The following is a 26,597-nucleotide window of genomic DNA, read 5'->3' on the forward strand; positions in this document are numbered from 1 at the left end:
CATTTCTTGTCAGAAAATATATGCATGTCATTTTCAGTCTCGACACGTCTTATTGCAATTATTGCATAGATGGTGTACAGACAAATTCATATCCCATCATATTAAACTTTATCTGACACATTCCTTAATTCCCTCCGTAATCCACGGGATCCTTTGAATTATGTATAGATATTCTATATAATTAGAAGATCATTCGATATCCGAAAATCATTTCATATCAAAAATCTTCTAACTGATTGTGTAAGAAGGATCCTACATCTAGCTTGGATTTCATTAGTTCCGAAAGCGATTTCAAGATGTATATTAAAGTAGACTCTGAAGTCAATGAACCAGAAGTGCCTCAACTATTTAGCTATTTCTCTTTCTGGAGGAGATGGGGGTGGGTCTGAGATTTACTCACTCGATGGAGAAATGAAGAAGGCGAACCCTACCGTGAACCAAACTTACCTCCTAACATCGAAGAAAACGATGTACTCACCAGTGAACCTATGCGCAACACTGTTTTCACCCTTCTTGCCAAAATATTCCGCCTCAAAGGTCGCATTACTGCAATATCAGAAAATATTCAACCTCTACTTCCGAATACCAATCAAAGAGGAATATTAGAAGAAGTTAGGGAACTTCGAATTGATAATCAAGATCTATCGAATCAGATGAGTGGGTGGATAGAAATGATAGAGGGTAGGTGATGTGTGTGAGGTGTAGTTCGAAATAGATTATATTTTACTACGAAATACTATTAAATACGATACAATTTTACACAAGTTATTTATTTATTTATTGAATGGATATACCTAAACCTTGCTACAACACTTATAGGCAGTGTACCTAATCGTAGAGTAGTGTAGTTTTTAGTAAGTCCGGTTCGTTCCACAGGGATACAGCTGAGTTTAACGCTATATTTTTCAACACTATATTTGTATAAATATATATATATATATATATATATATATATATATATATATATATATATATATATATATATATATATATATATATATATATATAAGTAGTAGTATTATTATTATAAAAAGGGGGTTTTACCGTTTAATGACCGGTTTGTCGATTTTATGTCTTAAGTCACAATTAAAACCTAATGTAAAATATTATAAATATAACTTAATTTAAAGCGTAAAGTAAATGATGATAAATAAAAATGCGATAAAATAAAAGTGCGATAATTAAAAGTGCAATAATTTAAAGTACGATAAATAAAATGACGATAAATAAAAGTACGAAGAGATACAAATTAAAGGAATTATGCTTATTTAAACTTCCGTAATCATGATGTTTGACGTGTTGATTTTAATTTATTACCATGGGTTAATTGTCTTTTGTCCTGGATTATTTGATACGTCCATCTGGTTTTTGTCCATAATAGTCCATCGGTCATAAATATAAAGTGCGAGTGTCCTCGTCAAATTACCCTTATACCCGAAGTCAAATATTCCAACTAATTGGGGACTTAAACTGTAATAAGGTTTTAATACATTGTTAATGATTACACCAAGTTATAGACTGTGTGCAATCCAAGGTTTTAATACTTTATTAGCAATTACACCAAGTATCCTTGTATGTAATCCACCCCTGTTTTAATGAGTCCATTGACTATTAATCCATTCCCGTGTCCGGTTAAATGAACGATTATTAGTATTTATAAATATCCCGCCCATCGTGTCCGATCGAGTGTATGTGGTTATTTATAATTACCTCAAATTGTAAATCTCTATATTAAATTAACGAACTATCATTCAGTTAAACAAATATAAAGCCCATTAATAGCCCATAGTCCAATTTCCACAAGTGTCGATCTTTTGTCCAAACCCCAATTATGGTCCAAAGTCCAATAACCCAATCTTAATATTTAGTCCAACATCACGATTACTTCGGCTTAAATAAACATAATAATAACTTAGCTACGAGACATTAATTTAAAAAGGTTGAACATAACTTACAATGAGTATTAATCACGTAGTGTTACACAGACAGAATTTCGACTTACAAACTTAAAACATTCACCACTATAACCTTATTATTATTAACTTAATATTAAAATTATAATTAAAATATAAATATAAATATAAATATATATTGAGAGAATGAGAGAGATCAGTAAATGAAGGTGTATCAAACTCGTCCGAAAAATGTTGAATTTATAGACCTGACCTGACTTCTCACTCCATGCGATCGCATGGAGTTTGTTCCTCCAGGCCAAACAATCGCATGGCCTTCTTTTCCAGCTCCAAATGCTTCCAAAAATGTGGGCGGCTCTTGATTTATTTATTATATAATATAATATATATAATTTTATATAATTATATATATATTATACTATATTCTTGTGCATAGTTGACTCGTAATTTTAGGCCCGTTGCGTCGCGCGTTGATAGTTGATTCAGGTCCTGGTTCTGAATTTTCGAACGTCCTTTCGTACGCTTAGATATCTTGTACTTTGCGTTTTGCGGCTCGTACTCTTGTAACTTTTAGACGTTTCTCATCAATAAATTGAACCACTTAGATTGTACTTTGTACTTTTTAGCATTTTGGTCGTTTGCGTCTTCGAATTGTCGAATCTGTCTTTTGTCGTCACCTTTTATTATTTAAACGATAATCACTTGGAAATAGAACAATTGTAACTAAAAGCTTGTCTTTCTTGAAGGATAATGCTATAAAATGTGTGTTCGTGTTTAGCATTATAAGTAGAATAGAAACCCTGACAAGAATGGTGCGTGACTTATAAGCTATAATTATTACACCAACCTCAGCACCAACAGCATTTATACCACCGACAGCAATATCCACATCATCAGCCTCGACATCACCATCTGTACCGCGAGCATAATCTTCATTCTACCTATCGTTCTATCTACTTCATCTTTGTTTTATATATCAATCTACATCGATTATCTTCGTTCTACATGGAGATTATGTAATCTCTAAAGTCTAAAAGATTATATATTCTCGTTCTAACGATAAATCAAATGAGCTTAATATCATATTGACTCATTAAATCCATGATTACATCTGAAGAAAAAAATATATATGTAAGTATATTTTCCTAAAGATTGTAATTCTTTGTACAAATCGTTAATGGTGAAAATATTTTAACGGGTAGGTATTACCCGAGAAATATTTAGATTTCACATTAATATATTACACAGTACATTTTTCAATTCCAATTCAACAATTGTTATCTATCCTATTCAACTCCGCAGATATACATATTCGTTCATCGCAGAATAACCATTTTCATTCAAATTCAATTTCATATTTGGATTGTGACCGATCAGAATCCAAGTCAAGATTTAACAAGTGGCATAATGAAGAAAATAATGGAAAAAATAAAATTGATTAGTAACCAATTAATTAATTACGTAAAATTTCTTCATCATATTCTAATCTTAAATATTTAAAATTTTAAGATTATCTATCGGACTGTTGGACTACTAACATTGGATTACTAACATTGGACAATTACAATGTATTAAAATATTGATTATAACATATGAAACTAAACATTTCTTCAAGTTTGCCACTTGATTTCATCTTAAACATCCTTTGTATCTTGACAATTACAATCAGCGTTTAATCATCTAAAAACACAATTCTCTTGAAACCACCTCGTATCGATAACCAATGACTCAGATATGGCTGCATTAAATGCAGAGGAAATAGCAAAATTGTAGATGGTCTAAATGGTCAAGAGTTTGGTAATAAAGAATGGAGTGTTGGGAACGCTCAATAGAAAATTTGGTACCGAAAAAGGATTGAGCAAACCATGAAGGAGATCAAGGATAAATACAAGGACCAAACCCTATATTCAAAGAACCCAGATAATTCTGGATCCGATGAAATCGTTAGAGAATATCTTGCTTCGTACTCATGTTAAAATCCCGCAAAAAAAATTTCTTCATCAACCTTCGAAATTTGAAATTCCAAAATATCATCATAAATATCTTCGATATTTCTGAGGATATTTTCATAAATATTCTCGTCCGAAATTATATACCTCTTCGTGCTTTCTGTATTCCATTATATTAGAAACTTCTGTAAAATCTAAATATAAATTACGAATGAATTCTGGAGAAGTGTTAAGAATTTGAGCATGAATTAATATAATATAATGATACTTGGCCAACGTGATTATATAACAGTAAGTCATGCCGAATTTCTAATGGAACATGACGATGGTTCACAGATCATACCGTCATCATGTGCCATGTGACATAACTCTTTCATTCTAATTAATTTCTGAACATATCAAGAAAATATATTCTTGATAGTTCTATCCTCAGGGATTCTGGTAATTCGAAAAATCAAATCGTGCTATTACCTTTTCTTTCTGCTTAGTATATTATGATCAATCGAAACTTCATACCTACGAATTCTGGACCATTATTCGCTTGACTTGAAGTCGGGAAGAGAAAACAAAAGCATGGAACTCCGAAATATAAGGGAAAATATAAAGCCCAACAACAACACAGAAATTAAAAACCGTGTATATCAATGCGTATAGCAATATAAAGACACGGGAGAATGAAAAATAGTATAATCCCAAGGTAATAGTAGAAGTGAATAGATTTCTCCTGAGGTAAATGGAAAAGAAGAATAACAGATGCGATAGTTAGGAAAATATCAAGAATCAGAACTAGATTTAGCATTTTCAAAATCTTTTGGAAGTATGAATTGAGAAGGAAAGTATAGGAGTGCTGAGAATAATGGAACGGAAGAGGTTCATTTATAGTGGGATTACCAGGCATAGAAATCGAGGCAGATTACCGTATTTAATTAAAGAGGATCTTAATTTTCTTAATTACCAAAGAATCAAATCTTATATAGATTTCAAAGATTTTCTTTAATTTCCTTGAATTCCGGAATTCACCAAAGACTACGTCAAAAGTTAAGACGAACCTCTAAGTATTTCATTTCACTCTTTTGTGATAACTTCACTCGTATGCTTCGAATAATCGAATTGTTTCATCCTCAATGGTGATAAAAATCTATTTATCAGCTCATATTCATCATGAAAACATTTTTATTGTTAGCCATGACGACCTCACTCAAATTTCGGGACGAAATTTCTTTAACGGGTAGGTACTTTGACGACCCGGAAATTTTTGACCAAATTTAAACTTGATCTTTATATGTTTCCGACACGATTAGCAAAGTCTATAATGTTAAGTCTCGAAAATTTTGAAACTGTGTTCATATATTCATTTACCCTTCGACTGCTCTCGACGATTCACGAACAATTAATTGTAAATAGATATGTGTGTATGTATATATAAATAATAATTCGAAATATAATTTGAAGTATTAGAGATTGTTAATATTAGAAATTAATAAAATAAAAATAGGATATTATAATAATTATTATTTAAAACATATCTTTATATATAAATAAAGTATATTAAAAATAAATATTAAATGATTGTAATACTCGTTTAATGTGCCGATTGATATTAAGCAAGTTTAATTCAAACTTATATAATTTTAAAATAAACGGTGATCCGAAAATGAGTTCTATAAATTGTAGGCTTACTAAAAATGTATTTAGGATCTGGTTATTAAATTTTAATATTTTTTATATTTTACCCAGAATCGAGAGGGACAGTTGATGTAATTTTTATTTAATAAATTAATGATCAAATTTTATACCATAATGACTGAAATAAATAAAGATAATTATTATTAAAATTTGGTATTTTTTTGAAGACTTTTTACTCGTCACTAATTGGTAATAGAGCACGAAATCTAGTCCGAATCCGTGATGGAAATTAAGACAATAGTAACCGGCGGCTAAGGTTATGCACGTTTTAAATTTTATATATTAATTATTATATTACTTTATGTATTATATTACCTTATGTATTATTATCATAACACACACTTGCATATGACAAACATTTATATATTTTCTGTTTCAACTGCAATTGAGGAATATTACATCCTCATCTATCGATCACTACCTAAACCATATATAAATATATACATGAATGTGATGATATCCAACACCACTACCATTTTTTAATCAATTAAACCCCACACAACAAGCAACTACTTGTTTCTGTCTTCAAATGTTATTCGATTAATCACTCAATCACATCTTTGATTTATATTTATGTATGCATAAGTCACCACCTACCATGACTACTACTTCCATTTCTTTTCTTTTTTCTGTCTTATTCGAAAGATTCATCAAATCCACTATCTAATGTTTTCTTTATGCTATTATTGCATGGTACACACAAGTTTTAAACTATCTTATTTCTATATATATTATACTTATACATATACAATTGATAGAGGTATTAACACCTTTCTTTCTTACTTCTTATTCTCTATAAACCGAAACCATTTCCAACACCCACGAGCAAACCACACCATGATATATGCTGCAGCCACTCGTGTCTGTTTCCAATCTATTCGCAAACAAACCACCACCATAACTCTTTCATTCTTCTTTCTCATTTCTCTTATAAACATACAATCGATCACCACCACACATCACCTATATCGCCTTCTTTTTCTTATTTGAGCCACAAACTAAAAACTCGCTTGTATTAAGATCGACTGCTATTATTCATCTCGGTTTTGTCCTCACTACAGTCCATCAAAACCCAGCTAATGTGCTCAGTTTCTAATCGAGAGGTTAACTGCCGTTATTTCTGTTACAACCCACAATCCAAAACCGATAAACATCATCATTATTATGCTATTGTTTTGTTTATGATCAAGCTGAAAGATCACTTTCAACCGACGATAACTACTATATGTTTGTTATTATAACCTGTTTATGTTGATTTTGTTCATCTCACCACCTTCGAACACCACCTCTTAAGACCATCGTGAACTGCATACTTCTGCAGCTGCCATCGTTTTCTGTTTCACCAAACACCACAAACGACTCAAAGAACATCACCTTATTCTCATCATCACTATAAACCGAACACCCCTTATTATATTTTTCTTCCTTTTCGTTTATCCTTTCATGTACATATTCAATTAATCCATAAGCCAATATCATAACCATTGCTACGTTGGCTATTTATGTTCATTGCAAACTATCAAAGATCCAGGACATAAACAAACTACTGCACTCTCTCCTGTTTCTGTTTACAGATCAAACCAAAAACCCACCACATATTTATTATATTAGATCTCCATTATTACTTCTACTCTCCGTTTCTGTATTATCGATCAAGAACCCCTACCATATAACCCTACAACTACTGCACCTTCTTTTCTATTTCTAGATTCAAACCCAACCATCACCATGGACAAACCACCACCTTAGTTCTGCTACTGCGCTTGTGATTATTTAAACCGTTACCCTAAACCTACCCAAAACATCACCTAACTGTTAAGCTACTGCTGTTCACCGCCATTTTTCGTTCTTCTCCTTCTCGTCACTGTTAGCTGCTACTGTAGCTGTACGGTTCTGTTACTATAACGATGATGATTATTTATGAAGATGGTAAAGATAAATGGATAATGATTATGATAAAGAAGCTGTGATGGTGACGATAATAAAGTGATGATGATGTTGGTGTTGATATTAGATGCAACTTGTTTCCTTTATGTCGATATCCAAGAACCCCACATCCCACCGAAGACCCATATGTGGTTTCCTCTTTTCACGTTTCCAAATTTCTTAAATAATGAATCTAATTATTGAACCTATTGAATTAAATATGAACCACAGGCTTTTAGTTTATATAGCGGGCCTGTATTACTTTTGTGTGCGTGGACTGTTGGGCCCTTTATGCTCTAATTGGGTTGCAACATGGATTGATTTCTTAATTGGACTTACAAATTGGGCCTCTAACGAAAACTCGTATATTAGTAACGATGAACAAGTGATAAGAATGAAGGTGACGGTTTAATGGCTGTAAAGATGATGATAAAACGATAATGATGATAGTGATTACCTAATGATGATTAAATGATGATGTTTGAATCGGGTTATGTTGATGATGATGATAAATGTTAAGGGAAATGATAACAGGTTCGTATATGTTAAGTTTTTGATCGTGCGAGTTGTTACAAAAACAAACTAGCGGTTCAATGGTTGGAAGTGTATTTGTGAAACAAGAGGTCGCGGGTTCGATCCCGGTCTCTGCCATTTTTATTTTTTTGGGAAAACTCTTTAAGGTAGTATTTTCTTATTTCTACTTATTATTATTATTATTATTATTATTATTATTATTATTATTATTATTATTATTATTATTATTATTATTATTATTATTATTATTATTATTAATATTATTATTATTATTATTATTATTATTATTATAACTATTATTAATATTATTATTATTATTATTATTATTATTATTATTATTCTATAACTATTATTAATATTATATATATATATATATATATATATATATATATATATAATGAAAATATATAAATAAATAATGAAACTTATAAATTATTAAATATATAGATTACATCATTAATAATAATATATAAATTTGTTCGATTACGATTATATGTTTTAATAGATATATAAATGATATAGGTTCGTGAATCCGAGGCCAACCCTGCATTGTTCAGTTCCGTCGTATGCATATTTTGACTACAAAATATCATACCGTGAGTTTCATTTGCTCCCTTTTTAAATGCTTTTGCAATATATATTTTTGAGACTGAGAATACAAGCGATGTTTTATAAATGTTTTACGAAATAGACACGAGTAATCGAAACTACATTCTATGGTTGGATTATCGAATTGAATATGCCCCTTTTTAGCTTGGTAGCCTAAGAATTAGGGAACAGTACCCCTAATTGACGTGAATCCTAAAGACATATCTATGGGCCTAACAAACCCCATCCGAGGTACGAATGCTTTAGTACTTCGAATTATTATTATACAGACGAGAGGATTCTGTTTTGGGGATATATTCTATATGCATCTTGTTAATGTCGGTTACCAGGCGTTCACCATATGAATGATTTTACTTTAATGCAGACGAGAGGATTCTGCTTGGAGATTATGTTTATAAAATGAAAATCTTGTGGTCTATTAAAATTATAGAAATGAATGATTATGATAAACCTCTGAACTTACCAACCTTTTGGTTGACACTTGAAAGCATGTTATTTCTCAGGTATTAAAGAAATCTTCTGCTGTGTATTTGCTCATTTAAAGATATTACTTGCAGTCATTCATGGCATATTTCAAAAGACGTTGCATTCAAATCATTGAGTTCAAGATTATTATTAAGTCATTTATAGATTGGGACATATTATGAAATGGTATGCATGCCTGTCAACTTTCAATGTGATGAAAGTTTTTTTTAAGACGAATGCAATGTTTGTAAAATGTATCATATAGAGGCCAGAACCTCGCAATGTAACCATATGTTATTGTATTCGTCCTTATAGATTAGGACGGGTCATTATACACTAAGATATGGTACTTCTGGTCCCAGGATATCTTCATGATCTTCACAGGGACGAAATGGATCAGTGTCAACATTAAGTGATCTAACAACCATAGGAGTACTTAATGGTTTTTCCTTGTCCATATTGAAACGTTTTAAAATCTTTTCCGTATAAGTTGTTTGATGTACAAGTAAACCATTAGACATATGCTCAATCTGCAAACCAAGGCAATACTTGGTTTTTCCGAGATCTTTCATTTCAAATTCTTTCTTTAGAAGTTGAATGGCTTCATGGATCTCTTTATTTGTACCTATGAAGTTAAGATCATCAACAAAACGGCTATGATCATATATCCGGATGTTGTTTTCTTAATGAATACACATGGGCAAATAAGATTATTGGTATACCCTTTGATTATCAAGTAATCACTTAATTTTTATACCACATGCGACCCGATTGTTTTAACCCATATAAAGAGCTTTGTAATTGATTGAGTACATTTCTTTAGGTTTTGTATTGGTTGCTTCTGATACCTTAAATCCTTCAAGTATCTTTATATATATATCACTATCAAGTGATTCGTATAGATAAGCAGTCACAATATTCATGAGATGCATTTCTAAATTTTTAGAAACTGCCAGGCTGATTAAGTATCTAAAAGTAATTGCATCCATAACAGGAGAATAAGTTTCCTCATAATCAATTCCTGGTCTTTGAGAAAAACTTTGAGCTACAAGTCTAGCTTTATACCTTGTAACTTCATTTTTCTCATTTCTTTTTCGCACAAAAACTCATCTATATCCCACAAGTTTCACATCTTTATGTGTGAGAGTGATAGATCCGAAAACTTTTCTTTTATTGAGCGATTCAAATTCAGCTCGTATTGCTCCATTCCAATGATCCCAATCATGTCTATTTTGACATTCCATGACAAATTTTGGTTCTGGATCATCATCATCATTCATGATGTCATATGCAACATTATATGAAAATATCTCATCAAGATTTTTCATTTCATTTCGGTTCCATGATATTTTTGAATGTGCATAGTTGATTGAAAATTCCGTATTGACTTCACCAATCTTCTCTGCAGAAGGAGTATTGATTTGTGGTTCTTCCTGAACACATTCTTTTACCTCATTATCAGCTGATTTTCTTTTTCGAGGATTTTTATCTTCGGAACCGATTGGTCTCCCATGTTTCTGGCGTGGCAAAGACTCAAGAGTGACATTATTGCCAGCTTTTGGAATTTCAATTCGAGCTGGAGCATTTGTTGCTGGTATATATGATTTAGTCACTCTTTTGTATCTGTAAATGCATCAGGCAATTTATTTGCAAGTTCTTGCATATGCATTATTTTTTGAACTTCGGTCTCGCATTCTATTGTGCGAGGATCAAGATACATTAATTGAGGTTCACACTATGAAACATCATTTTCTTTATTTTTTATTTCTCCCCCTAATCTAGGGAACAATGTTTCATTAAAGTGACAATCAGCAAAACGTGCTGTAAAAACATCACCCGTCATGGGTTCAATATATCTTATGATTGAAGATGTTTCATATCCAACATATATTCCTATTCTTCTTTGAGGACCCATTTTAGTGCATTGTGGTGGTGCGATAGGAACATAAACTGCACAACCAAATGATCTAAGGTGGAAAATATTTGGCTGATGGCCCAAAGCAAGTTGCAAGGGAGAATATGTATGACTTGCACTTGGTCTAATGCGAATTAATGAGGCAGCATGTAAAATTGCATGACTCCATACAGATAGTGGGAGTTTTGTTCTCATTATCAATGGTCTAGCTATTAACTACAATCGTTTAATTAGTGATTCAGCTAAACCATTTTGTGTATGCACATGGGCAACATGATGTTTAACAACAATCCCAATAGACATGTAAAAATCATTAAATGCTTGAGATGTAAACTCACCAGCATTATCAAATCTCACCCTTTTAATAGTATAATCAGGGAAATGTGCTCTCAATTTAATAATTTGAGCAAGAAATTTTGCAAATGCCATGTTTCGACTTGATAATAGACAAACATGAGACCATCTACTAGATGCATCTATTAGGACCATGAAATATCTAAATGGTCCACATGGTGGATGAATTGGTCCACATATATCACCTTGAATTCTTTCAAGAAACATTGGTGATTCTTTTTCAACCTTAAGATGTGATGGTCTTATTATCAATTTTCCAAGTGAGCACGATGTACATGGGATAATTGCATCATGAGGGATCTTTTGATCCGTCAATGGATGTCTATGTGTATTTTGAATTATTCTTTTCATCATTGTTGATCCTGGGTGGCCTAATCTTTCATGCCACAGATTGATCATTACAGGATCACATGATTTTCATTAACTACCATGTGTGTTTCTGGTACATTTATATATGTATAATGTAAACCAGAACTAAGTCTTGGTAGTTTTTCAATCACATGCTTCTTGTCAGTGATACTTAAATATTTATCATTTTTTGTAGTCACTGACTGATAATCATATTCATTTTGGTATATGTCAGAGAAGCGTAACAAATTTCTCTTTGACATGGGAGAAAATAAGGCATTTTTTATCAGAAAATTTGTACCATTTGGTAACATGAATTTTTCTTTTCGCATTCCTTTTATTAAATCTGCAGGACCTGATATAGTATGTACCATTCCTTCTGTTGCTTTAAAATCAGTGAAATATTTTTTAGATTTGAGTATAGTGTGTGTGGTACCACTGTCTGCAATACAAAGATCCCCACCATTTGACTGATTTTGCACTCCAGTAGTGTACATCATGAACTTCAAAATATGAGAAACAAATAATGAGTACATAATTCATCAATATATTACATTCAAAAATATGTTATAAACGGAAATACATAATAAGGAAACATATAGTAAAGTAGATATGGTATAGATCGTAAATCTACATCCATTTATTTGATATGGACATATAATAGAAAATTTATTCATTAGAGTAGTCACTTGTTGGCTCAGTGATTTTTGTATCAAGGTCATCCACAAGGTTTGCCTCTTTTCCTTTTTCTTTTAGGGATTCCTGATATTGATTAACAGAATATTGATTTGTTCGACAATTTTAAGACTAATGGCCAATTTTACCACATCGATAACAAGAATCTTCTATATTCTTTGAAGAGCTTCCTTCAACATTATGATTTGTGGGATTGTATGGTGGTTGAAATTTATAATTTTGTGGATTATTATTTCTTTGTCCACGACCACGACCACCGTAGCCATTACGACAACGACCACCACCACGACCATTACCATAAGGTTGATTTCGAACATAGTTATGATTTTTATTATTGTTATGGTAATTTTCATGATGATGGTTTTGGCCAATATGACCACGACCTCGCCCACGTCCTCGTCCAGGTGCATTTCTTTTTATTATTATTATTATTATTATTATTATTATTATTATTATTATTATTATTATTATTATTATTATTATTATTATTGTTAATGGCATTAGCTTCAGGGAATGCTAGCGCACCCGTAGGACGAGACTCTTGATTCTTCATCAATAATTCTTTATTCACTTCTGCAACTAAGAGATAAGTTTGAAGTTTGGTAAAAGTTTTGTAATTCTGCAATCTTAAATTTTCTTGTATAGTAATGTTGCAGAATGCATTGTGGAGAAAGTTTTCTCCATCATATCAGCATCACTTATTTCTTGACCACAGAATTGAAGCTTTGAACGGATCTTGAACATGGCCGAGCTGTATTCACTTACTTTTTTAAAGTCTTGGAACCTTAGATTTCTCCATTCTTCCCTCGCAGCTGGGAGTAATATTTCCTTTTGATTATCGAATCTACTCTTGATACTTTCCCATAAAACATGTGGATCTTTGATAGTGAGATACATATGTTTTAAGGTGATATCAATATGTTTGCGAATAAAAACAATTGATTTTAATTTATCTTGATCAGAACAAGTATTGTTTTCTTTTAAAGTTTCTAGAATACCCAATGATCCAAGATTTATTTCTACATCCATGACCCATGATGTGTAGTTTGTTCCCGATACGTCTAGGGCATCAAACTCAAGCTTTGATAAGTTTGACATTTTCTATTTTCAGAAAGATGAACAACATAAATTATAATCATAATCAATTTCTAAAAACATGAAATTAGAATCATTTTAAATTCATAAGTAGCAAACAACAGAATAATGGTATGATTACAAATAATAAAACCACAAGGGCAGGATAGAATGTAGGTTCACCCGGTGGTATATTAGCAACAATGATGATAGTTAATATGACCAATACAATAGGAAAAATCATCCTTGTGTGAATCATCTTTACAAAAACTTTTTGAGAGTGGTAATCTGAGAAAATGAAGATTGATTTGTGAAAATGTGAAAACATAGATGTTTATTTTATATTTGAAAAATATAGTCGTTGTAACGTCGTCAGTTGACGTTAACAACCGTTATGTATATATGACCGTTGTAACATCGTTAGTTGACGTTAATTGAAATGTCCCGTTCTTATTGATTAAAAACGTTCCATATTAATTGATTTCGTTGCGAGGTTTTGACCTCTATATGAGACGTTTTTCAAAGACTGCATTCATTTTAAAACAAACCATAACCTTTATTTCATCAATAAAGGTTTAAAAAGCTTTACGTAGATTATCAAATAATGATAATCTAAAATATCCTGTTTACACACGACCATTACATAATGGTTTACAATACAAATATGTTACAACAAAATAAGTTTCTTGAATGCAGTTTTTACACAATATCATACAAACATGGACTCCAAATCTCGTCCTTATTTAAGTATGCGACAGCGGAAGCTCTTAATAATCACCTGAGAATAAACATGCTTAAAACGTCAACAAAAATGTTGGTGAGTTATAGGTTTAACCTATATATATCAAATCATAATAATAGACCACAAGATTTCATATTTCAATACACATTCCATACATAGAGATAAAAGTCATTCATATGGTGAACACCTGGTAACCGACATTAACAAGATGCATATATAAGAATATCCCCATCATTCCGGGACACCCTTCGGATATGATATAAATTTCGAAGTACTAAAGCATCCGGTACTTTGGATGGGGCTTGTTGGGCCCGATAGATCTATCTTTAGGATTCGCGTCAATTAGGGTGTCTGTTCCCTAATTCTTAGATTACCAGACTTAATAAAAAGGGGCATATTCGATTTCGATAATTCAACCATAGAATGTAGTTTCACGTACTTGTGTCTATTTTGTAAATCATTTATAAAACCTGCATGTATTCTCATCCCAAAAATATTAGATTTTAAAAGTGGGACTATAACTCACTTTCACAGATTTTTACTTCGTCGGGAAGTAAGACTTGGCCACTGGTTGATTCACGAACCTATAACAATATATACATATATATCAAAGTATGTTCAAAATATATTTACAACACTTTTAATATATTTTGATGTTTTAAGTTTATTTAGTCAGCTGTCCTCGTTAGTAACCTACAACTAGTTGTCCACAATTAGATGTACAGAAATAAATCGATAAATATTATCTTGAATCAATCCACGACCCAGTGTATACGTATCTCAGTATTGATCACAACTCAAACTATATATATTTTGGAATCAACCTCAACCCTGTATAGCTAACTCCAACATTCACATATAGAGTGTCTATGGTTGTTCCGAAATATATATAGATGTGTCGACATGATAGGTCAAAACATTGTATACGTGTCTATGGTATCTCAAGATTACATAATATACAATACAAGTTGATTAAGTTATGGTTGGAATAGATTTGTTACCAATTTTCACGTAGCTAAAATGAGAAAAATTATCCAATCTTGTTTTACCCATAACTTCTTCATTTTAAATCCGTTTTGAGTGAATCAAATTGCTATGGTTTTATATTGAACTCTATTTTATGAATCTAAACAGAAAAAGTATAGGTTTATAGTCGGAAAAATAAGTTACAAGTCGTTTTTGTAAAGGTAGTCATTTCAGTCGAAAGAACGACGTCTAGATGACCATTTTAGAAAACATACTTCCACTTTGAGTTTAACCATAATTTTTGGATATAGTTTTATGTTCATAATAAAAATCATCTTCTCAGAATAACAACTTTTAAATCAAAGTTTATCATAGTTTTTAATTAACTAACCCAAAACAGCCCGCGGTGTTACTACGACGGCGTAAATCCGGTTTTACGGTGTTTTTCGTGTTTCCAGGTTTTAAATCATTAAGTTAGCATATCATATAGATATAGAACATGTGTTTAGTTGATTTTAAAAGTCAAGTTAGAAGGATTAACTTTTGTTTGCGAACAAGTTTAGAATTAACTAAACAATGTTCTAGTGATTACAAGTTTAAACCTTCGAATAAGATAGCTTTATATGTATGAATCGAATGATGTTATGAACATCATTACTACCTTAAGTTCCTTGGATAAACCTACTGGAAAAGAGAAAAATGGATCTAGCTTCAACGGATCCTTGGATGGCTCGAAGTTCTTGAAGCAGAATCATGACACGAAAACAAGTTCAAGTAAGATCATCACTTGAAATAAGATTGTTATAGTTATAGAAATTGAACCAAAGTTTGAATATGATTATTACATTGTATTAGAATGATAACCTACTGTAAGAAACAAAGATTTCTTGAGGCTGGATGATCACCTTACAAGATTGGAAGTGAGCTAGCAAACTTGAAAGTATTCTTGATTTTATGTAACTAGAACTTGTAGAATATATGAAGAACACTTAGAACTTGAAGATAGAACTTGAGAGAGATCAATTAGATGAAGAAAATTGAAGAATGAAAGTGTTTGTAGGTGTTTTTGGTCGTTGGTGTATGGATTAGATATAAAGGATATGTAATTTTGTTTTCATGTAAATAAGTCATGAATGATTACTCATATTTTTGTAATTTTATGAGATATTTCATGCTAGTTGCCAAATGATGGTTCCCATATGTGTTAGGTGACTCACATGGGCTGCTAATAGCTGATCATTGGAGTGTATATACCAATAGTACATACATCTAAAAGCTGTGTATTGTACGAGTACGAATACGGGTGCATACGAGTAGAATTGTTGATGAAACTAAACAAGGATGTAATTGTAAGCATTTTTGTTAACTAGAAGTATTTTGATAAGTGTATTGAAGTCTTTCAAAAGTGTATAAATACATATTAAAACACTACATGTATATACATTTTAACTGAGTCGTTAAGTCATCGTTAGTCGTTACATGTAAGTGTTGTTTTGAAACCTTTAGGTTAACGATCTTGTTAAATATTGTTAACCCATTGTTTATAATATCAAATGAGATTTTAAATTATTATATTATCATGATATTATCATGTATGAATATCTCTTAATATGATATATATACATTAAATGTCTTTACAACGATAATCGTGACATATATGTCTCGTTTAAAAATCATTAAGTTAGTAGTCTTGTTTTTACATATGTAGTTCATTGTTAATATACTTAATGATATGTTTACTTATCATAGTATCATGTTAACTATATATATATATATATATATATATATATATATATATATATATATATATATATATATATATATATATATATCCATATATATGTCATCATATAGTTTTTACAAGTTTTAACGTTCGTGAATCACCGGTCAACTTGGGTGGTCAATTGTCTATATGAAACATATTTCAATTAATCAAGTCTTAACAAGTTTGATTGCTTAACATGTTGGAAACATTTAATCATGTAAATATCAATCTCAATTAATATATATAAACATGGAAAAGTTCGGGTCACTGCAGTACCTACCCGTTAAATAAATTTCGTCCCGAAATTTTAAGCTGTTGAAGGTGTTGACGAATCTTCTGGAAATAGATGCGGGGATTTCTTCTTCATCTGATCTTCACGCTCCCAGGTGAACTCGGGTCCTCTACGAGCATTCCATCGAACCTTAACAATTGGTATCTTGTTTTGCTTAAGTCTTTTAACCTCACGATCCATTATTTCGACGGGTTCTTTGATGAATTGAAGTTTTTCGTTGATTTGGATTTCATCTAACGGAATAGTGAGATCTTCTTTAGCAAAACATTTCTTCAAATTCGAGACGTGGAAAGTGTTATGTACTGCCGCGAGTTGTTGAGGTAACTCAAGTCGGTAAGCTACTGGTCCGACACGATCAATAATCTTGAATGGTCCAATATACCTTGGATTTAATTTCCCTCGTTTACCAAATCGAACAACGCCTTTCCAAGGTGCAACTTTAAGCATGACCATCTCTCCAATTTCAAATTCTATATCTTTTCTTTTAATGTCAGCGTAGCTCTTTTGTCGACTTTGGGCGGTTTTCAACCGTTGTTGAATTTGGATGATCTTCTCGGTAGTTTCTTGTATAATCTCCGGACCCGTAATCTGTCTATCCCCCACTTCACTCCAACAAATCGGAGACCTGCACTTTCTACCATAAAGTGCTTCAAACGGCGCCATCTCAATGCTTGAATGGTAGCTGTTGTTGTAGGAAAATTCTGCTAACGGTAGATGTCGATCCCAACTGTTTCCGAAATCAATAACACATGCTCGTAGCATGTCTTCAAGCGTTTGTATCGTCCTTTCGCTCTGCCCATCAGTTTGTGGATGATAGGCAGTACTCAGGTCTAGACGAGTTCCTAATGCTTGCTGTAATGTCTGCCAGAATCTTGAAATAAATCTGCCATCCCTATCAGAGATAATAGAGATTGGTATTCCATGTCTGGAGACGACTTTCTTCAAATACAGTCGTGCTAACTTCTCCATCTTGTCATCTTCTCTTATTGGCAGGAAGTGTGCTGATTTGGTGAGACGATCAACTATTACCCAAATAGTATCAAAACCACTTGCAGTCCTTGGCAATTTAGTGATGAAATCCATGGTAATGTTTTCCCATTTCCATTCCGGGATTTCGGGTTGTTGAAGTAGACCTGATAGTTTCTGATGCTCAGCTTTGACCTTAGAACACGTCAAACATTCTCCCACGTATTTAGCAACATCGGCTTTCATACCCGGCCACCAAAAATGTTTCTTGAGATCCTTGTACATCTTCCCCATTCCAGGATGTATTGAGTATCTGGTTTTATGAGCTTCTCTAAGTACCATTTCTCTCATATCTCCAAATTTTGGTACCCAAATCCTTTCAGCCCTATACCGGGTTCCGTCTTCCCGAATATTAAGATGCTTCTCCGATCCTTTGGGTATTTCATCCTTTAAATTTCCCTCTTTTAAAACTCCTTGTTGCGCCTCCTTTATTTGAGTAGTAAGGTTATTATGAATCATTATATTCATAGATTTTACTCGAATGGGTTCTCTGTCCTTCCTGCTCAAGGCATCGGCTACCACATTTGCCTTCCCCGGGTGGTAACGAATCTCAAAGTCGTAATCATTCAATAATTCAATCCACCTACGCTGCCTCATATTCAGTTGTTTCTGATTAAATATGTGTTGAAGACTTTTGTGGTCGGTATATATAATAGTTTTGACCCCATATAAGTAGTGCCTCCAAGTCTTTAATGCAAAAACAACCGCGCCTAATTCCAAATCATGCGTCGTATAATTTTGTTCGTGAATCTTCAATTGTCTAGACGCATGAGCAATCACCTTCGTTCGTTGCATTAATACACAACCGAGACCTTGCTTTGATGCGTCACAATAAATCACAAAATCATCATTCCCTTCAGGCAATGACAATATAGGTGCCGTAGTTAGCTTTTTCTTCAATAACTGAAACGCTTTCTCTTGTTCATCATTCCATTCAAATTTCTTCCTTTTATGCGTTAATGCAGTCAAGGGTTTTGCTATTCTGGAAAAGTCTTGGATGAACCTTCTGTAGTAACCAGCTAGTCCTAAAAACTGGCGTATGTGTTTCGGAGTTTTCGGGGTTTCCCACTTTTCAACAGTTTCTATCTTTGCCGAATCCACCTTAATACCTTCTTTGTTCACTATGTGACCGAGGAATTGAACTTCTTCCAACCAAAATGCACACTTTGAAAACTTAGCTTACAATTCTTCCTTCCTCAATACTTCTAACACCTTTCTCAAATGTTCACCGTGTTCTTGGTCATTCTTTGAGTAAATAAGTATGTCATCAATGAAAACAATGACAAACTTGTCAAGGTATGGTCCACACACTCGGTTCATAAGGTCCATGAACACAGCTGGTGCATTAGTTAAACCAAACGGCATGACCATAAACTCGTAATGACCGTAACGTGTTCTGAAAGCAGTCTTTGGAATATCATCTTCTTTCACCCGCATTTGATGATACCCGAAACGTAAGTCAATCTTTGAATAAACAGACGAGCCTTGTAGTTGATCAAATAAGTCGTTGATTCTCGGTAGTGGGTAGCGGTTCTTGATGGTAAGTTTGTTCAACTCTCGGTAGTCGATACACAACCTGAATGTACCATCTTTCTTCTTGACAAACAAAACAGGAGCTCCCCACGGTGATGTGCTTGGTCGAATGAAACCATGCTCTAAAAGTTCTTGTAATTAGCTTTGCAGTTCTTTCATCTCGTTGGGTGCGAGTCTGTAAGGAGCACGAGCTATTGGTGCAGCTCCTGGTACAAGATCTATTTGAAATTCAACGGATCGATGTGGGGGTAATCCCGGTAATTCTTTCGAAAATACATCGGGAAATTCTTTTGCGACGGGAACATCATTGATGCTCTTTTCTTCAGTTTGTACTTTCTCGACGTGTGCTAGAACAGCATAGCAACCTTTTCTTATTAGTTTTTGTGCCTTCAAATTACTAATAAGATGTAGCTTCGTGTTGCCCTTTTCTCTGTACACCATTAAGGGTTTTCCTTTTTCTCGTATAATGCGAATTGCATTTTTGTAACAGACGATCTCTGCTTTCACTTCTTTCAACCAGTCCATACCGATTATCACATCAAAACTCCCTAACTCTACTGGTATCAAATCAATCTTAAATGTTTCGCTAACCAGTTTAATTTCTCGATTCCGACATATATTATCTGCTGAAATTAATTTACCATTTGCTAATTCGAGTAAAAATTTACTATCCAAAGGCGTCAATGGACAACTTAATTTAGCACAAAAATCTCTACTCATATAGCTTCTATCCGCACCCGAATCAAATAAAACGTAAGCAGATTTATTGTCAATAAGAAATGTACCCGTAACAAGCTCCGGGTCTTCCTGTGCCTCTGCCGCATTAATATTGAAAACTCTTCAGCGGCCTTGTCCATTCGTGTTCTCCTGGTTCGGGCAATTTCTAATAATGTGGCCTGGTTTTCCACATTTATAACAAACTACATTGGCATAACTTGCTCCGACACTACTTGCTCCGCCATTACTCATTCCGACACCATTTGTTCCTTTCGTTCTATTAACCCCTGTTCCGTAGACCTCACACTTTGTCGCGCTATGACCATTTCTTTTACACTTGTTGCAAAATTTGGTACAGAACCCCGAGTGATACTTTTCACACCTTTGGCATAGCTGCTTCTGATTGTTATTGTTGTTGCGGTTATTATTGTTGTTGGGATGATTGTTGTAGTTGCTGTTGTTGTTGTTGTTGTTGTTGTTGTTGTTGGGCCGTTTGTTGTAGTTGCGATTGATGTTGCGATTGTTGGGATAATTGTTGCGATTATTGTTGTAATTGCTGTTGTTGTTGTATTGGTGATTCTTATCACCGTTTTCCTCCCACTTTCTTTTAACTTGCTTCACATTGGCCTCTTTAGCAGTCTGTTCTTTAATTCTTTCTTCAATCTGGTTCACTAGTTTGTGAGCCATTCTACATGCCTGTTGTATGGAGGCGGGCTCGTGTGAACTTATATCTTCTTGGATTCTTTCCGGTAATCCTTTCACAAACGCGTCGATCTTCTCTTCCTCATCTTCGAATGCTCCCGGACACAATAGGCACAATTCTGTGAATCGTCTTTCGTACGTGGTAATATCAAATCCTTTGGTTCGTAACCCTCTAAGTTCTGTCTTGAGCTTATTGACCTCGGTTCTGGGACGGTACTTCTCGTTCATCAAGTGCTTGAATGCTGACCACGGTAGTGCGTACGCATCATCTTGTCCCACTTGCTCTAGATAGGTATTCCACCATGTTAACGCAGAACCTGTGAAGGTATGCGTAGCATACTTCACTTTGTCCTCATCAGTACACTTACTTATGGCAAACACCGATTCGACCTTCTCGGTCCACCGTTTCAATCCGATCGGTCCTTCGGTTCCATCAAATTCCAAAGGTTTGCAGGCAGTGAATTCTTTGTAGGTGCATCCTACACGATTTCCTGTACTGCCAGATCCAAGGTTATTGTTGGTATGTAGCGCAGCCTGTACCGCGGCTATGTTTGAAGCTAGAAAAGTACAGAATTCCTCTTCATTCATATTCACGGTGTGTCGAGTAGTCGGTGCCATTTCCTTCAAAATAGTCAAATGGAACAAGTTAATCATACAGAATATTAAGAGTAGTTAATAGTATTTCGTAGCATAATATGAACTCATTTATAAAAGCTTTTTCTTCATATTAGCATTTTATAAGTTTAAATTCGGGTAGTACCTACCCGTTAAGTTCATACTTAGTAGCTAATATACAATTCAACTACTACAATTCTATATGAAAAACTGATTGTAATAATATTTCACGTTCAAACTTTTATACAATATTTTACAAACTTACAATACCGCTTATTTTACATAAAGCATGAAATATAGCACACAATAACTTTGATACAAGATAGTTGTGAAGATAATTCTAGCTAGTACACAAGTCGTTCAGCAAAGGCAATAAAGACACGTAATTCATACGTCTAGAAACAAGTCATGCATTCTGGTTTTACTAGGATTACTTCACATCCTTGGTCTTGTGGAACATAACCGTTATGGCCGTTGATAAGACAGCGTGTTGTAACGTCGTCAAAAGGACGAGGGTTACGTAATGTCCAACAGTCCCGTAACAATCTAAAAACCTCATTTCTTACCCCAATTACCGACTCCGTCACTTGTGGGAACGTTTTGTTTAATAGTTGTAGCCCGATGTTCTTGTTCTCACTTTGGTGAGAAGCGAACATTACTAATCCGTAAGCATAACATGCTTCTTTATGTTGCATGTTAGCCGCTTTTTCTAAATCACGAAGTCCAATATTCGGATATATTGAGTCAAAATAATTTCTTAACCCGTTGCGTAAAATAGCATTTGGGTTCCCCGCAATATATGCGTCAAAGTAAACACATCGTAACTTATGGGTTTCCGAATGTGATATCCCCCATCTTTCAAACGAAAGTCTCTTATAAATCAAGACATTCTTGGAACGTTCTTCGAATGTCTTACAAACTGATCTCGCCTTAAATAGTTGTGCCGAGGAATTCTGACCGACTCTAGACAAGATTTCATCAATCATGTCTCCGGGTAGGTCTCTTAAAATATTGGGTTGTCTATCCATTTTGTGTTTTTAAACTGTAAAATAGACAAGAGTTAGATTCATAAAAAAATACTTATTAATACAAGCAATTTTTACATATATCATAAAGCATAAGCACACTATATTACATATATTACACCACACGAATACAACTATCTTATTCCGACTCGCTCGTTTCTTCTTCTTCTTCGGTTTTGGTTCATTTTGCCAAGTTTCTAGGGATATATGATGTTCCCCTAATAGGCTAATACTAACTGCCGTTTTCCACAACGGTTTAGAAAAACCTGGTGGTTTAGAGGTTCCCGGGTCATTGTTACAACTTAAGGACTTCGGGGGTTAACGATACATATAAAGTTCATCGGGGTTGGAATTAGATTTCTCTATTTTTATGCCCTTTCCCTTATTATTTTCTTTTGCCTTTTTAAATTCAGTTGGGGTAATTTCTATAACATCATCGGAATTCTCGTCGGAATCCGATTCATCGGAGAATTGGTAATCCTCCCAATATTTTGCTTCCTTGGTGGAAACACCATTGACCATAATTAACCTTGGTCGGTTGGTTGAGGATTCTCTTTTACTTAACCGTTTTATTATTTCCCCCACCGGTTCTATTTCTTCTTCCAGTTCTGATTCTTCTTCCGGTTCTGATTCTTCTTCCGGTTCTGACTCTTCTTCCGGTTCCTCTTCGGGAACTTGTGAATCAGTCCACGAATCATTCCAATTTACATTTGACTCTTCATTATTATTAGGTGAGTCAATGGGACTTATTCTAGAGGTAGACATCTATCACATAATATCAAACACGTTAAGAGATTAATATATCACATAATATTCATATGTTAAAAATATATAGTTTCCAACAAAAATGTTAAGCAATCATTTTTAAAGAAAACACGGTCGAAGTCCAGACTCACTAATGCATCCTAACAAACTCGATAAGACACACTAATGCAAATTTTCTGGTTCTCTAAGACCAACGCTCGGATACCAACTGAAATGTCCCGTTCTTATTGATTAAAAACGTTCCATATTAATTGATTTCGTTGCGAGGTTTTGACCTCTATATGAGACGTTTTTCAAAGACTGCATTCATTTTAAAACAAACCATAACCTTTATTTCATCAATAAAGGTTTAAAAAGCTTTACGTAGATTATCAAATAATGATAATCTAAAATATCCTGTTTACACACGACCATTACATAATGGTTTACAATACAAATATGTTACAACAAAATAAGTTTCTTGAATGCAGTTTTTACACAATATCATACAAACATGGACTCCAAATCTCGTCCTTATTTAAGTATGCGACAGCGGAAGCTCTTAATAATCACCTGAGAATAAACATGCTTAAAACGTCAACAAAAATATTGGTGAGTTATAGGTTTAACCTATATATATCAAATCATAATAATAGACCACAAGATTTCATATTTCAATACACATCCCATACATAGAGATAAAAGTCATTCATATGGTGAACACCTGGTAACCGACATTAACAAGATGCATATATAAGAATATCCCCATCATTCCGGGAGACCCTTCGGATATGATATAAATTTCAAAGTACTAAAGTATCCGGTACTTTGGATGGGGCTTGTTGGGCCCGATAGATCTATCTTTAGGATTCGCGTCAATTAGGGTGTCTGTTCCCTAATTCTTAGATTACCAGACTTAATAAAAAGGGGCATATTCGATTTCGATAATTCAACCATAGAATGTAGTTTCACATACTTGTGTCTATTTTATAAATCATTTATAAAACCTGCATGTATTCTCATCCCAAAAATATTAGATTTTAAAAGTGGGACTATAACTCACTTTCACAGATTTTTACTTCGTCGGGAAGTAAGACTTGGCCACTGGTTGATTCACGAACCTATAACAATATATACATATATATCAAAGTATGTTCAAAATATATTTACAACACTTTTAATATATTTTGATGTTTTAAGTTTATTTAGTCAGCTGTCCTCGTTAGTAACCTACAACTAGTTGTCCACAATTAGATGTACAGAAATAAATCGATAAATATTATCTTGAATCAATCCACGACCCAGTGTATACGTATCTCAGTATTGATCATAACTCAAACTATATATATTTTGGAATCAACCTCAACCCTGTATAGCTAACTCCAACATTCACATATAGAGTGTCTATGGTTGTTCCGAAATATATATAGATGTGTCGACATGATAGGTCGAAACATTGTATACGTGTCTATGGTATCTCAAGATTACATAATATACAATACAAGTTGATTAAGTTATGGTTGGAATAGATTTGTTACCAATTTTCACGTAGCTAAAATGAGAAAAATTATCCAATCTTGTTTTACCCATAACTTCTTCATTTTAAATCCGTTTTGAGTGAATCAAATTGCTATGGTTTCATATTGAACTCTATTTTATGAATCTAAACAGAAAAAGTATAGGTTTATAGTCGGAAAAATAAGTTACAAGTCGTTTTTGTAAAGGTAGTCATTTCAGTCGAAAGAACGACGTCTAGATGACCATTTTAGAAAACATACTTCCACTTTGAGTTTAACCATAATTTTTGGATATAGTTTCATGTTCATAATAAAAATCATCTTCTCAGAATAACAACTTTTAAATCAAAGTTTATCATAGTTTTTAATTAACTAACCCAAAACAGCCCGCGGTGTTACTACGACGGCGTAAATCCGGTTTTACGGTGTTTTTCGTGTTTCCAGGTTTTAAATCATTAAGTTAGCATATCATATAGATATAGAACATGTGTTTAGTTGATTTTAAAAGTCAAGTTAGAAGGATTAACTTTTGTTTGCGAACAAGTTTAGAATTAACTAAACAATGTTCTAGTGATTACAAGTTTAAACCTTCGAATAAGATAGCTTTATATGTATGAATCGAATGATGTTATGAACATCATTACTACCTTAAGTTCCTTGGATAAACCTACTGGAAAAGAGAAAAATGGATCTAGCTTCAACGGATCCTTGGATGGCTCGAAGTTCTTGAAGCAGAATCATGACACGAAAACAAGTTCAAGTAAGATCATCACTTGAAATAAGATTGTTATAGTTATAGAAATTGAACCAAAGTTTGAATATGATTATTACATTGTATTAGAATGATAACCTACTGTAAAAAACAAAGATTTCTTGAGGCTGGATGATCACCTTACAAGATTGGAAGTGAGCTAGCAAACTTGAAAGTATTCTTGATTTTATGTAACTAGAACTTGTAGAATATATGAAGAACACTTAGAACTTGAAGATAGAACTTGAGAGAGATCAATTAGATGAAGAAAATTGAAGAATGAAAGTGTTTGTAGGTGTTTTTGGTCGTTGGTGTATGATTAGATATAAAGGATATGTAATTTTGTTTTCATGTAAATAAGTCATGAATGATTACTCATATTTTTGTAATTTTATGAGATATTTCATGCTAGTTGCTAAATGATGGTTCCCACATGTGTTAGGTGACTCACATGGGCTGCTAAGAGCTGATCATTGGAGTGTATATACCAATAGTACATACATCTAAAAGCTGTGTATTGTACGAGTACGAATACGGGTGCATACGAGTAGAATTGTTGATGAAACTAAACGAGGATGTAATTGTAACCATTTTTGTTAAGTAGAAGTATTTTGATAAGTGTATTGAAGTCTTTCAAAAGTGTATAAATACATATTAAAACACTACATGTATATACATTTTAACTGAGTCGTTAAGTCATCGTTAGTCGTTACATGTAAGTGTTGTTTTGAAA

Source organism: Rutidosis leptorrhynchoides, chromosome 5 (genome assembly GCF_046630445.1).
Source record: "Rutidosis leptorrhynchoides isolate AG116_Rl617_1_P2 chromosome 5, CSIRO_AGI_Rlap_v1, whole genome shotgun sequence".
NCBI lineage: Eukaryota > Viridiplantae > Streptophyta > Magnoliopsida > Asterales > Asteraceae > Rutidosis > Rutidosis leptorrhynchoides.